At 35.7% G+C, this 12,074-nt stretch overlaps 1 protein-coding gene across 1 annotated transcript in view; it reads right to left on the bottom strand.

The window, feature by feature from the left end:
- The window catches only part of Chsy3 (chondroitin sulfate synthase 3), a gene marked incomplete at its 5' end in the record, with an annotated part of 226,213 nt that overhangs the window by 184,510 nt on the left and 29,629 nt on the right, over positions 1-12,074 (bottom strand). The gene's annotated exons all lie outside the window — the stretch shown is intronic.

The following is a 12,074-nucleotide window of genomic DNA, read 5'->3' as shown; positions in this document are numbered from 1 at the left end:
GGAAAAAAGGGGGAGGGGGAGGGGGAGGAGTGAAAACAGCTAGAATCCAGAGAGACAATGTCACCAACATTAGAGAAGGACGCAGTTCTGTGCTTAATTAAAGAGAGAAGGCTGACAGGACTGGAGAATGGGGAGAGGCAGATGAGATGAGACTGGCAGTGCACATAGGTTCAGACCGTGCAGGATTCTCATCACCTACAGAAATTATTTTAGTCTGCACATTGTATGTTAGAAGAGCTACGATGGCGTTTTAAGCAGAGGACAGGTCATACTTATAGTTGAAAAATATAAATACAGCTGGAGTCTTGATGAAAAAGACTTGTGTAATATTTCTGTTAACTGATGATGCAAGAATAGATGAGAGTATTTAGAGAAGATAAGAAAAGAAGCGGGCATACTGAGACACTAGGAGGCAATATCAGCAAGACTTCAAGGTAAAATGGATTCGGTGAGTAGGAGAGTAAGAGATTTCAAGTTTCCGACACACAACCCACTTGGAAATGCTATAATACAGATCCAAAATGGCCCCCAAAGCCTCATGTGTTTGGAAGGTGATTGGATTAGAAGTGTTGTTAGGAGGTGGGGTCTGGTCTGAAAGGATCAGTCCCTGGAGGGGTGACCTGAGCGAGTGTATGTAAAGTCCCTCCTCTCCCCACTTCCTGGCCATGAAGACCTGAGAAGCTCTTCTCTACCAGACCCTTCCACTGTGTGTTTCTGAGGTGGAGCCAGTGGAATATGGATGGAAACATCTAAAATTATAGCCCTAAATAATCCTCTCCTGCTTTAAGTTGTGAGTGTTAGGTCTTTTGTCCCAGCAATGAGAAAGTGACTAAGACAAGAGTAGAGCCATCTGCTGACATCAAAGGAGCAAAGGGAAGGATTGGTGTTATGGGTCCAGTGGTGGTGGTAATGAGTCTGAGTGCTGACTGGAATGATTTATTTGGGATGAAATAATTGAGATGAAAGACATAAGAAAGCTACTGATGATAGGAACTTCCTGAGTGAGCTGAGGACACAAGAAACAAAACTCTGACAAAGAGACAGGTTTAAGATGAGCAGAGAACTTCTCTATTTAACTAGGGAGATATTTGGAAAGGACAGCTGAATATAGAAGACTTTCCAGATTTTGGCTAAGGAAAATGATGACTTTGTTTTCTTTCGGATGTGAGAAACAGAGTTATTAGTAGAGAAGTGGGAAAAATTGTGAGGGATCTGAGAAGACCTCAAATAGTTATCAAAAGTTTAAAATATTGAACAAAGGAAAAAACTACAATTTATGAATTCGTGTCAAGTTGTACTTTTATAATGAAGTTAGTGCTTTTATAATGAAGTTAGTTGTGATATACATTCCACTGAGGTAGAGTTTCAAATTTGGAAGACAGTGGCATAAGGAGGGTCTGGAGAGGTTGAAGGGTTTGTATGTCAGAGAAAAACTACTAGAGGTAATTGTACACAGTCCTCAGTGTGTTTGGATATTAGATAAATCTATGGTCAAGGTTAACCACACTCCTTTAAAATGGGGGTAAGTGATCTGAAACGTTATTTTCGGTTGAAAGGGTTCAAGTTGAAAAGTTCAGGAATAATTTTATTTGTGTTGCTATAAAATTGTTTTAAGATATAGTGAATATACTTTTTTATGCTCTCTCAAGCCAAACCCTGTTAGCATTATTATATACCTTCCCTACTGATTTTTACATACTGCAATTAGCAAAGTAGGCATTTACAGCAATCTCGGAAATGCCAGAAAAACTGAATTTAAAGAGGAAAGGAAGGAAGAAATTACTTGGGCTGGTGTATTCCATGCATTAGCTGTAATTTCCACTGCCCATTTTCTGAAAACTCACGTCTGTACCATTTATGGTGAAAAGCAAGTCAGACTCGCCACAATCAACCAAACATTCCAGTAACAGTCACTCTGGGAAGAAATTCCACTCAGAACACACTGTGGAAACTTTCTACTAGTTTGATCATATCCACTGGTGGACATAACATTCAGAGTAGTCTGGGAAATAAATTGTACTTTGATACCTCAGAACACTAGATATAAGGTAAAATAATTACAAGGAAAGGCCTTTATAATGTTCTTCTGGAAAGGACACATAAAATATTTCATAAAATTCTGACATATATATTCAGTGAAAGTAAAAATTATTGTCCCTCTTAACAGAGCAAAGTCATTGTTTTAAGAAACTGAAAGTGTAAATAAGGATGAAAATGTATAACAGATAATGCGAAACAGGAAGAAAAGGGGCAAAGGGGAAGGGGAAGGGTAGGGGAAAGGAAAGAAGGGAATGGAATTAATATGAGAAAATGAAAAAAATGGAAACAAAGTCTTTGTAAACAGGAAGTGGTGGAGCGGCTGAAGGGACAGCAGGGGAATGGGGAAAATATAAGAACCAGGACAGATTATGTAAAGGTAAAAATCCCCAATGATGACTATCATGATATCGTATACCTAAAATGCACCAATAAAATTACTTTTTAAAGAATATACCGAGCGATTGATTTAATAGAACATTGTTGATGAGTAGTTTCTTGCAAAATTACCAGATTATTACATTAATTTAAAACTTTTTAAAAGATCAATCTGATTAAAACCAGAGTTGAAGTATAATAACCCCCAGTTATAATTTCCCTTTGCTCATGAATTCAAGTAAAATGCCCAAATCTTTGTTCATATCATAGTTGTCTGTTTTAAGTGAAAATGATACATGAAGTTCTTGAGCTAGCCTGTAATAAAATAGCAATCCTTGAATTCTTTTTTTGTTTGTTTATTAAAACAATAATCTATTGAGTGATAGCAATCCCAACATTAATGGCTATTTTACAGGGCATCAGAAAATAAATATTTTTGAGCCACTGTTTTCTGGCCACAAACCTTCAAAAATCCTCCAGTCTTTGGTAGAGCAAACCTCATTCATTCATCTGTATTTAGTGAGTGGAGGTTAAAAGTCATACAATACCTCCCCTTCTCTAGACAGAGGGAAAAGGAGAAAGAATCCTTTAAAGGCAACAAAGACGGCACAAAGATCATGTTGTAAAGATGTGTCAAGTGCTGTAGAAACAGAAGCTGGGCACTGCCTCGCTTTCAGCATGGAAAATTGTCCTGATGGTGCCACACAGAAACCATTTCTAACATCAATGAATGGTCATCTGCTCCACAAAAAAGTAATTTAAAATCACTCGGAGCCCTCAGGATTGGAGATTTTCTGAGGCTTTTCTGAAAATATATACAGCATCAGAAATGTGTAAATTATTCAATTACACTTCACATCATGAAACAATAAGCAATAACAATACAATATTATAACCAATTATAATATCAAGGAAGTTTTAAAGTGGTTTTAAGTTAGGAAAGAGGAAAATAATCCCAATAATAGGAAAATAATAGCATAAGCTTCAATAAAATGTACATCTGTGATAAAAACTGCAATTGATGTAAAATTTCAAATTTATGGTAGCTCTCAGCATCTTTCCCATGCTGATGACAGCTTAATGCAAATAGTCTAAAACCTCTATTTATAGGAACCACTTATATTTATAAACTTGCCTCTTCTAGCTGCATACTTAAAATGAATAACAATGAACTAAACTCTTCCAGATCATAAATATATGTTTATTGTTACTTGTTCTTATTTAACAATATTGAAAGTGATAAATACAGATTAGAAATTTCTTCACTCTCCTGGGTTATAATAATATAAATGTGGAAAAAGAGAAAATAGTATTTGGGTTCAAATTATTTATTAATAACATCCAAGTTTCAACTAAAATATTTCAATCAAAATCCAAATTGCCATCCTAAAAGTAGCTTCAAGAAATCTGAAAGGAGTGCAACTTTCCAGATATGAGAGCAATGCTTTTGGCTGAGAAAATCAGTAACAGATTATTGCATGGTGAGGAAACCCAAATCATTTTAGTCTCTTGACCAATATTGCTTATGTATCTATTAGACAAAAAAAAACTGCAAGAGATGAAAAAAGATGAATAAAATTTAAAATTTTGCTCATGACAAAGATTACTGTGTAGCAGTAATTATAATATTAGCACACAAATCAGTATACTTAGTAATTATAGGACAGAGAGAGAGAGAGAGAGAGAGAGAGAGAGAAATCTCTAAGTATGTAAATGGACTAAAGAGATCACATTCAGTTGGAACGTGTCCAAGACTTCATTATAAAGGATGAGATTCGAGCTGAGGCTTGAAGAGTAGTTTGTTATGGTTCAGCTAACAAACTCAAGTAACAAATTGTTTATGTAGTCCAGTAGGACAATATTGAGTCCTGTATTTCATTCTTTCAGAGATTAATGTTCATAAATGTTTGGCTTTAAAAATAATGTCTCTTTCAAATAAACGGTTTCTCTATCTTGCTAAACAGAAGTATTGGGCATACTTTGACTTGGAGATTATGACTTATTACCTTTGTTCTTCAGCAGATCACCCACAGCTATGTTTTTCCCCTTTTTATTTTTGTAAGTAAAGATATGAGAAAGCATCTTGTCGGAAAATTTAAAGCTTAACAAAGTCCAGTATGAAGGATAAGGAATAAAGTTCATATTTTCACCCAAAGGTTTTGGCAACAGATAATATGGAATTGCACATCTTTTTATTTACTTTTGATTCTGCTCTGAATATTGAATGAAATTGTCTTCTGTTAATAAGTAGGGTTTTCCTAAATGAAAAACCAGTTTAAGAGATACGCAATGGATGACAAAAATAATTAACCAAAGTTACGACAACCTTAAAATGAGCAGGATAAAGGCTTTCTAATTTGGGCTTGGGGTCAGCTCCTTGTCAGTGGCCTCTCTGACCACTCAATCTAAGTGACTGCTCTCAAACCTCTGAGTTAGTCCCTACACAAAGCTCCCAGGCATATGACCCATTCCAGAGAGAGAGAGAGAGAGAGAGACCCAGCCCAAAATAGGCCTGGTTATACGTCACTAGCAGGAAGCCATACTGCCTAATTAGAATAATCACACAAGGCTTTCATTCAGCTCTGAGCACATGACCAAGACTCACCAAATATCCAAGGAAACATAAGAATGAAGAAATAGGAAAAGGTGGTAATTTAAGATAGAGGAGAAAACTTAGTTATGCAAGCTATTAACTCTTAATTTAACAACATCCAAAAAATAATTGGATATCCTAAAAAGGAGCAATCAGAGAACATTACAAATATTTAGAAAGTTAAGAGATTGTTTTAAAAATGAAAACAAACAAACAAAAAATGAAAACAACGTCTGGAACATGAAGTTGAGAACAACTCAACCAGGACGAAAACCTGAGAAGGAAGAAAATATTAAAGAACAAATTAAGCAGTGAAAGTATCAGTATAGCAGACAGAAGATTTGACTCACAAACATCTGTTTCAGAAAAGGGGACGGGCAGGGTGTAGGGCAGGAATTGTCCAAAGAACAATAAGGAGCATCCCAAATCCGAAACACAGGTGTGTTTTTACCTAAATGAATATGAATCCACAACATCTAGTCATGAATCATGAAATTTAAGAGTATTGGGGAGGAACAGAAGAACATAAAACCTACTGAGGGCACATGGTATAAGGATAATCCAATTGTCCTCACAGCAGATTTTAGAATGAAGCTGAAAACTACCTTCAAGTTTTGAAGAATAAGTTTTTTGAACCTGGAATTCTGTACTAAATCAAAACTAATCAAGTAAAAATAAAATATATTTTCGTGGATGAAACTGGAGAACATTATGTTACGCAGAATAATTCAGGCACAGAAAGACACACGGCACATGTTTTGACCTGTAGTAGTGGAAGCTAACATGTGGATCTCCATGAAACTAGACAGAATAATGGTGGTTGCCAGAGCCTGGGACAGGCGCAAGGCAGGGAGCGATGGAGAGAGGAGAGCTGGTGGTGCAGAGGTGCGCTGGATAGGACTCCTGCTGTTCTGGAGCACAGCAGGACAACCGGGGTGACGACAACGAACGGTGATTTCAAATAGCTAGTGGAGAAAATGTCGATGTCTCCAACTCAAATAGATAATACGTATGCTAGAAGTGTACAAGTGCCAATGACTCTAACCTGATCACTACATTGTATGCCATTCCTGTGTCAATTAAAAATATGTATTTTTTTTTAAAAAAAACAACCCTTTGGAGTGTCAACATCTCAGTTTTTGTGACAAGCTAGGGGGTAACATCCACAGGTATCTCTCACTCTGAGGTGAAACAGAACTTTCTGCTTGAAAGATCTGAGCTGTTTGTTTTCTCCGGACAAAGCCAAATAGCTGCCGGGAATTTAGCTCAGTGGTTTGGTGGCCTGCCTTGCAAGCACAAGGACCTGAGTTCAATCCCCGGTACCAAAAAAAAAAAAGAAGTCTAAATATAACTGTAAATTAGCCAGAAGAAGATACTGATCAAGAAATTAGGTGATTATTTAAAGATGAGATTGAAACTAATTTTCAATTGTAAAAGTTCATAAAATGTTATCAACCTAAAAATGCAGTCTGCTAGTTTCTAAGTTTCTTCTAATTTTATATTTTCTAAAGTACAGTATACAATTTTTATGAAAATTACCTTAGGATTCAACTTATGCACCTTCTGCCAGGGAATAGTTTTATTATCGGTAGCCATCATAATTTGACCTAATGCACTTTGTAGCAGGACCAAGCCTGATTACTATATCTAAATACACTTTGATCAAAAATTCAAAACATACACTTACCAGAAAATAATCTTGAACACCAACTTAAACTGTGCAAAATAATTCTCAGCACAATTCTCCAAAGTATACAACTGTACTACCTTTTAATAAGAATTAGAAATTACACATATTTTGAATGGGAGGAATTGGTCTGAATTATGCTTTCTAGCTGTTTTGCCGTGAGGAAGTATGTCAATGACAATAAATCTCATAGTTATCAAAAGTGTGTTGGGGAAAAAAATATTCACGCTATAGTTTTTGATGATTAAGTAAGCCATACAGTACAAGTGCCCTGCCCCAAGGCGGACATATAGCAGACATTAAATTTACTTTCATTCCCTTCCTATCTCAGTACTTACCTGACCCTTATTGGTGTTTCCAAGGCAACTACCACAGAATGCCAAAGTGTCTTGCCAAAGGATGAGAAAAGTAACTCAAAATGAGAACTACAGCGGAAATGAAATGCTGTCTCAGGAAATAAACTAGGAAAATCTTCTGAAGAATAAACTGTAGAATGTAAAGAATGAAGCAGGCATTCTCGTTACAGGCATTAAGTAGAAACTGACATCAAATACCTTCAGAGGAAGATTTTAAAATATGAGAGAAAAGTGTAGATGAATACAGGGGCAAATTACAAACCTAGAGTAATTGTTACAGTTTTTAGGGCAAGCAAAATTGTAAAACATCAAGAAGGTGTATGAATAATAGAAAGGATTGAAATTTACCAAATAGAAAAGTAGCTATTAGGAAAGTGATGACAACACAAATAGCAGTTTAGGTCACAAGCTCATGTCAAGTATTTTAAAGCAAAATTAATATAATTCTTTTTTCAAAAGAGCATTGGTCTAAGACCTTTTCTTTGTTGGGAGATTTTTTGATTGCTGATTCAAACTCTTTAGTCATTACTAACCTGCTTTCTATTTCTTCATCTTTCAGTCTTGATAATCTTAGTAATGATAGCTTATTCTATAAAGAATTTGATAGTTTATCAAATTTGTTGGTGTATAATTTTTCAGTCTCTTAGGGTCCTTTGTATATTTTTGATGTCAGTTATAATGTCTCCCCATGCTTTCTATTTTATTTCTTTGAGACGTCTTCTTTTCTTTTTAGTAAACCTGTCAGTGTCACTATTTATGTAAAAACAGACTTGTTGCAATTTTCTACTGTTTTTCTAGTTTCCCTTTCACTTATTTCCACTCCGATCTTTGGGCTTCACGTGTTCTTCCTCAGGTAGGCGTTAATGAGTATAAACTTCCCTCATAGCGCTCTGTTGCTGCTTCAGTAAGTTTTATTATGTTTGTGTTTCCATTTTTGCTTTTGGTGAGATATCTGTTTATCCTTTTCTTACCTCTTCGGCCCATTGGGTGTTCAGGAATATGATTTCATCAATATTTCCACATTATTTGTAAACTCTCCAGTTTTCCTTATGTTATTGATTTCTAGTTTTATCTGTTTGTGCTTGATATGGTTTCAAAATGTTTAAATTTCTTAAGATTTGTCTTGTGACTTAACATATGACCTATCCTAGAGAATGTGGAATGTTAAAGTATGTATATTCTGTTATGACTGGAGAAAATATACTGTATGTAAAAGTTCTGCACAGCAAAGAAAATAATCAAGAAAAGCCAACTTATAGAAATATTCACAAATAACTTATCTGTCAAAGATGAAATATCCAAAATATACAAGAAGCTCATACGTAATTCAATTGCATATATGTGTGTGTGTGTGTATATGTATGTGTGTATATGGATACACACAAACACACATCTATATATATATTTTAAACTGATAAAAAACTGCCATGGACATTGCTCCAAAAGGACAGACATAGAAATAGTTAGCTGCATATTAAAATGTGCTCAACATCATCATCATTAGGAAAATGTAAATCAAAACCACAATGAGCTATCACTTCACACTTGTTAAGATGACTATTATTAAAAAGTCAAACGATAGCAAGTATTGGTAAGGATGTGTAGAAACAGGAACATGTACATTCTTGGATAATACAAATGAATGTAGTCATCATGAAAACATTTTGAAGGTTCCTCAAAAAGTTAAAAGTAAAAATATTATATGATCCAGAAACCCTACATCGAGCTATATATGCAAAGGAAATAAGATCACTACCCTGGAGATACATGTATTTCCTTATTATTCACAACAGGGAAAAAAAAGCAGGTGTCTGTTATTAGACAAGTGGATTAATAATGTTTTCTATGTGAGTAGTAAAATACTATTTAACCTTAAAAGCGTGGCTGATTTCACTGCCAGATTTCAGGTTTGCATGGACTAAAAAATGTCAAACTCATGAAACCAGGGAAGGGTAGATATCCAGGTCTCTGCAGTGGGCTAAATAAGGTGATGCAGTCCAGAAAGCACAGACCCTCAGTCAGGGCGGAGGGGGTGAAAGGAGGGCAGAGGAATGGGGAAAATATACGAACCAAGACACAGCATGTAAAGGTACAAGATCCCAATGATAAATGGAACTGTATTGTTTGCGTTAAATGTACCAATCAACTTAACAGGAAAAAAAAAAAAGAGTAAACTCTGAAGGCATAATAATAATAATTTTTAATTTCAGAGAAAGTAAATTAAAGCAAAATTATTTATGAATACTTTCTGTTTTTCAACCTAAACAAAAAGATCATGTAAATTTATCATTGTGTTTTGAGTTTTAAACACATACTTTTTAAAACACTCTAATCCTATAACTCTTTAATTTTGCCTTGACCTAACTTTGGATAATATTTCCTTTTACGGAAAAATCCATTTTGAAAATATCTTACGTCCTAAATTCCCCAAATAAACCTCAGAATTATTCTGTAGGAAGCAGCTATGAAATGAGAAATAAAAATTTCTAGAAATGTTCATTTTTTCTAAAAAAAAAAAAAAACTACTTTGACCATGCTAATTAACATCAGCATCAGCCCACGCACATAATGAAAAGAGAAGTAGGTAATGACAAATAGGAATATTCATAAAGGTGAAGAATTCAGCTCCCTACCCTCACTGTACTTCACCTGGTCAACTGAACTACTGTGCTACTATTCAAGTCGCTGCTAAGTGTGGGATGACTGTTAAAAATAAGCTTTGTGGTTAGAATAATATTTTTGTAGGTTCACTTCTCTCAAAGTCTTGGTCTTCTTTTTTCCCCTAAGAGAGTCAGAACTTAACATCTACAGAATTAAAAAAAAAGAAAAGAAAAAGAATATGACTACATTTGAAATGTTTTTAAAAAAATAACTGGCAAAGTTTGAGAGCTGGTGTTCAAGACAGTATGGTTTTTCCCTAATAAGAAGAGAAACTGAATTTTAAAACCCACAAGTGTTTTTATATGTTCTATCATCTGCAAGCTTTTATGCCAAATACAGTGAGGAAGAAAAGCTGAGTGATAAAATCCTCAGTTCTTATCGACCTGTCTCGAACAGAAAATCTACTGTCCAAACAGAAAAATACAGGGTCTCTTCCATTCTTCTGTACACCCTTAATGTATCCTAGGGCTTCTACTTCCTCAAACAGAAGAACTCATCCTGGAAAAGGAGACGAAATACACATTTTCAGGTACGTGTTGCCATAAGTGAATGCTTGTTTAATGTCAAAACACAAAATTCCTAAAATTAGGCATTTAGTATTATTCCTTACCATAGTTTTATTTATTTTATTATGACTTTTTCCCTGCAAAACACTAAGCAAAAGTCCCGGAAGCGGGGCCATGTTTACTCTGTGGGTTTTCATGGGTGCCCAGGCCAATGTGAAAGGAACAAACCAGTTATTTCCGTTTTGTTGTTGTCTCCCGACAGGCGCATGCGCCACTTTCCACATTCCTCCTGCCCACAGAGCTTTCTTGGGCCATCTTCTCCTACAGCACCCAGGGCGGCAGCTTTCAGAAGGCTACAAAATGAGTCACAGGCTTTGAATATTGGAATAATCAGATATTTACAGGGACATTTCTTTTAGTAAAGCAAAAAAGGTCTGATGTGTAGGTCATTTTACTTATTGATTATTTTTATTTTTTGGTACCAGGGATCGTACTTGGGTCCTTGCGCTTGCAAGGCAGGCGGCAGAACCACCTAGCTAAATCCCTGGCCCTAGGTCATTGCATTTTGATTTCTAATTCAGTTAATAGTGGTGAATTCAAGCAAATTTTTAAAATAGTTTATTTCCCGGCATGGAACATTACTGTACTAAAATTATAATTTGACATCAGCATTTGCTAAAGAAATGACAAAAAATTCTTGCAGTTTTATTTTTTAATTGATACATAATAATTGCATGCTTTGACGGCATATAGGGTGGCGTTTCCATACATGTGAACCAAACCATAAAATTTAGCATACATTTCAAGCATTGATCATTTGTTTAGGTGAGAACATTCAGAACATTCTCTTCTAGTTATTCTGAAATACACACTATACTACTGCTAACTGCAGTCACCCTGCTGTGCCATAGAATATGAAAATGTATCCTCTTATCTGGCTGTAATTTTGTACTCACTGACCGACTCTTCAGCATCAGCCCTCACCTCCTCCCCTCCGCAGCCTTTTGCAATCATTTTTAAGCCAAAGTTCATTTTGGGGTCTAAAATATGAGTGCGCACACACACTGAGAAGGGTATGGAAAAATACTTTGACTTGTTCCCCTTATCTGTTCTATTGTTCTGCTGTTTTGTAAGACATGTGTATTATGTTCATAATATTTTAAAAAGAAAAACGGCAGAACTTGGAATTTTCCCCTCTAAGCAATATAAATGTTTGGTTGTTTTTTTTTGTTTTGTTCCTTTTTTGAGACAGAGTCTCACTCCATACTTCAGGCTGATCTTGAACTCACTATGTAGCCCTAGCTGGCCTCAAACTCATGACGGTTTTCTTACCTCAGCCTCCCGAGTGCTACCATTACAGGCGTGTGCCACTAAGCTCAGCAAATTTGTTTTCGTGTAACACTTTTTAAAAGTATATCAATCTGGACATAGGATTTAGCTCAGCGGTGCTGCTGCCTGCCTTGCAAGCACAAGGTCTGAGTTTGATCCCCAGTACAAAAAAAAAAAAAAAAAAAAAAAAAGTTTATCAATCTAAAATTTAGATAAAATGCTTACAAATATAAGCTGCACTCAACAGATCAAAATACTAGATCCATTTCATTGTCCCAGATGAGTAACTTGAAGTTGTTTACCTAGGTGATTTGTATGACCATCTGCACACATAGCTGGCAATTCTATTTAAGCCAATGAGGAGTTCTTTTCTGATTCCTTGCACGAGCAGACTCAAAAGACCAATCTTCATCCCACTCCACCAGCATGAGCTCAGTGTATGCAGAAGGGGAGGGGCCCTGGGCTGAAGGCGCCCTCTCTTTTCAAATGAACTTCCGATGGTCCTTTTCCAAGCAGTTCAATCAGAG

This window comes from Fukomys damarensis, unplaced genomic scaffold, assembly GCF_012274545.1.
Source record: "Fukomys damarensis isolate Sample0158 unplaced genomic scaffold, DMR_v1.0_HiC HiC_scaffold_3, whole genome shotgun sequence".
Classification (NCBI taxonomy): domain Eukaryota; kingdom Metazoa; phylum Chordata; class Mammalia; order Rodentia; family Bathyergidae; genus Fukomys; species Fukomys damarensis.
This window is presented reverse-complemented; position numbering and strand designations above follow the sequence as displayed.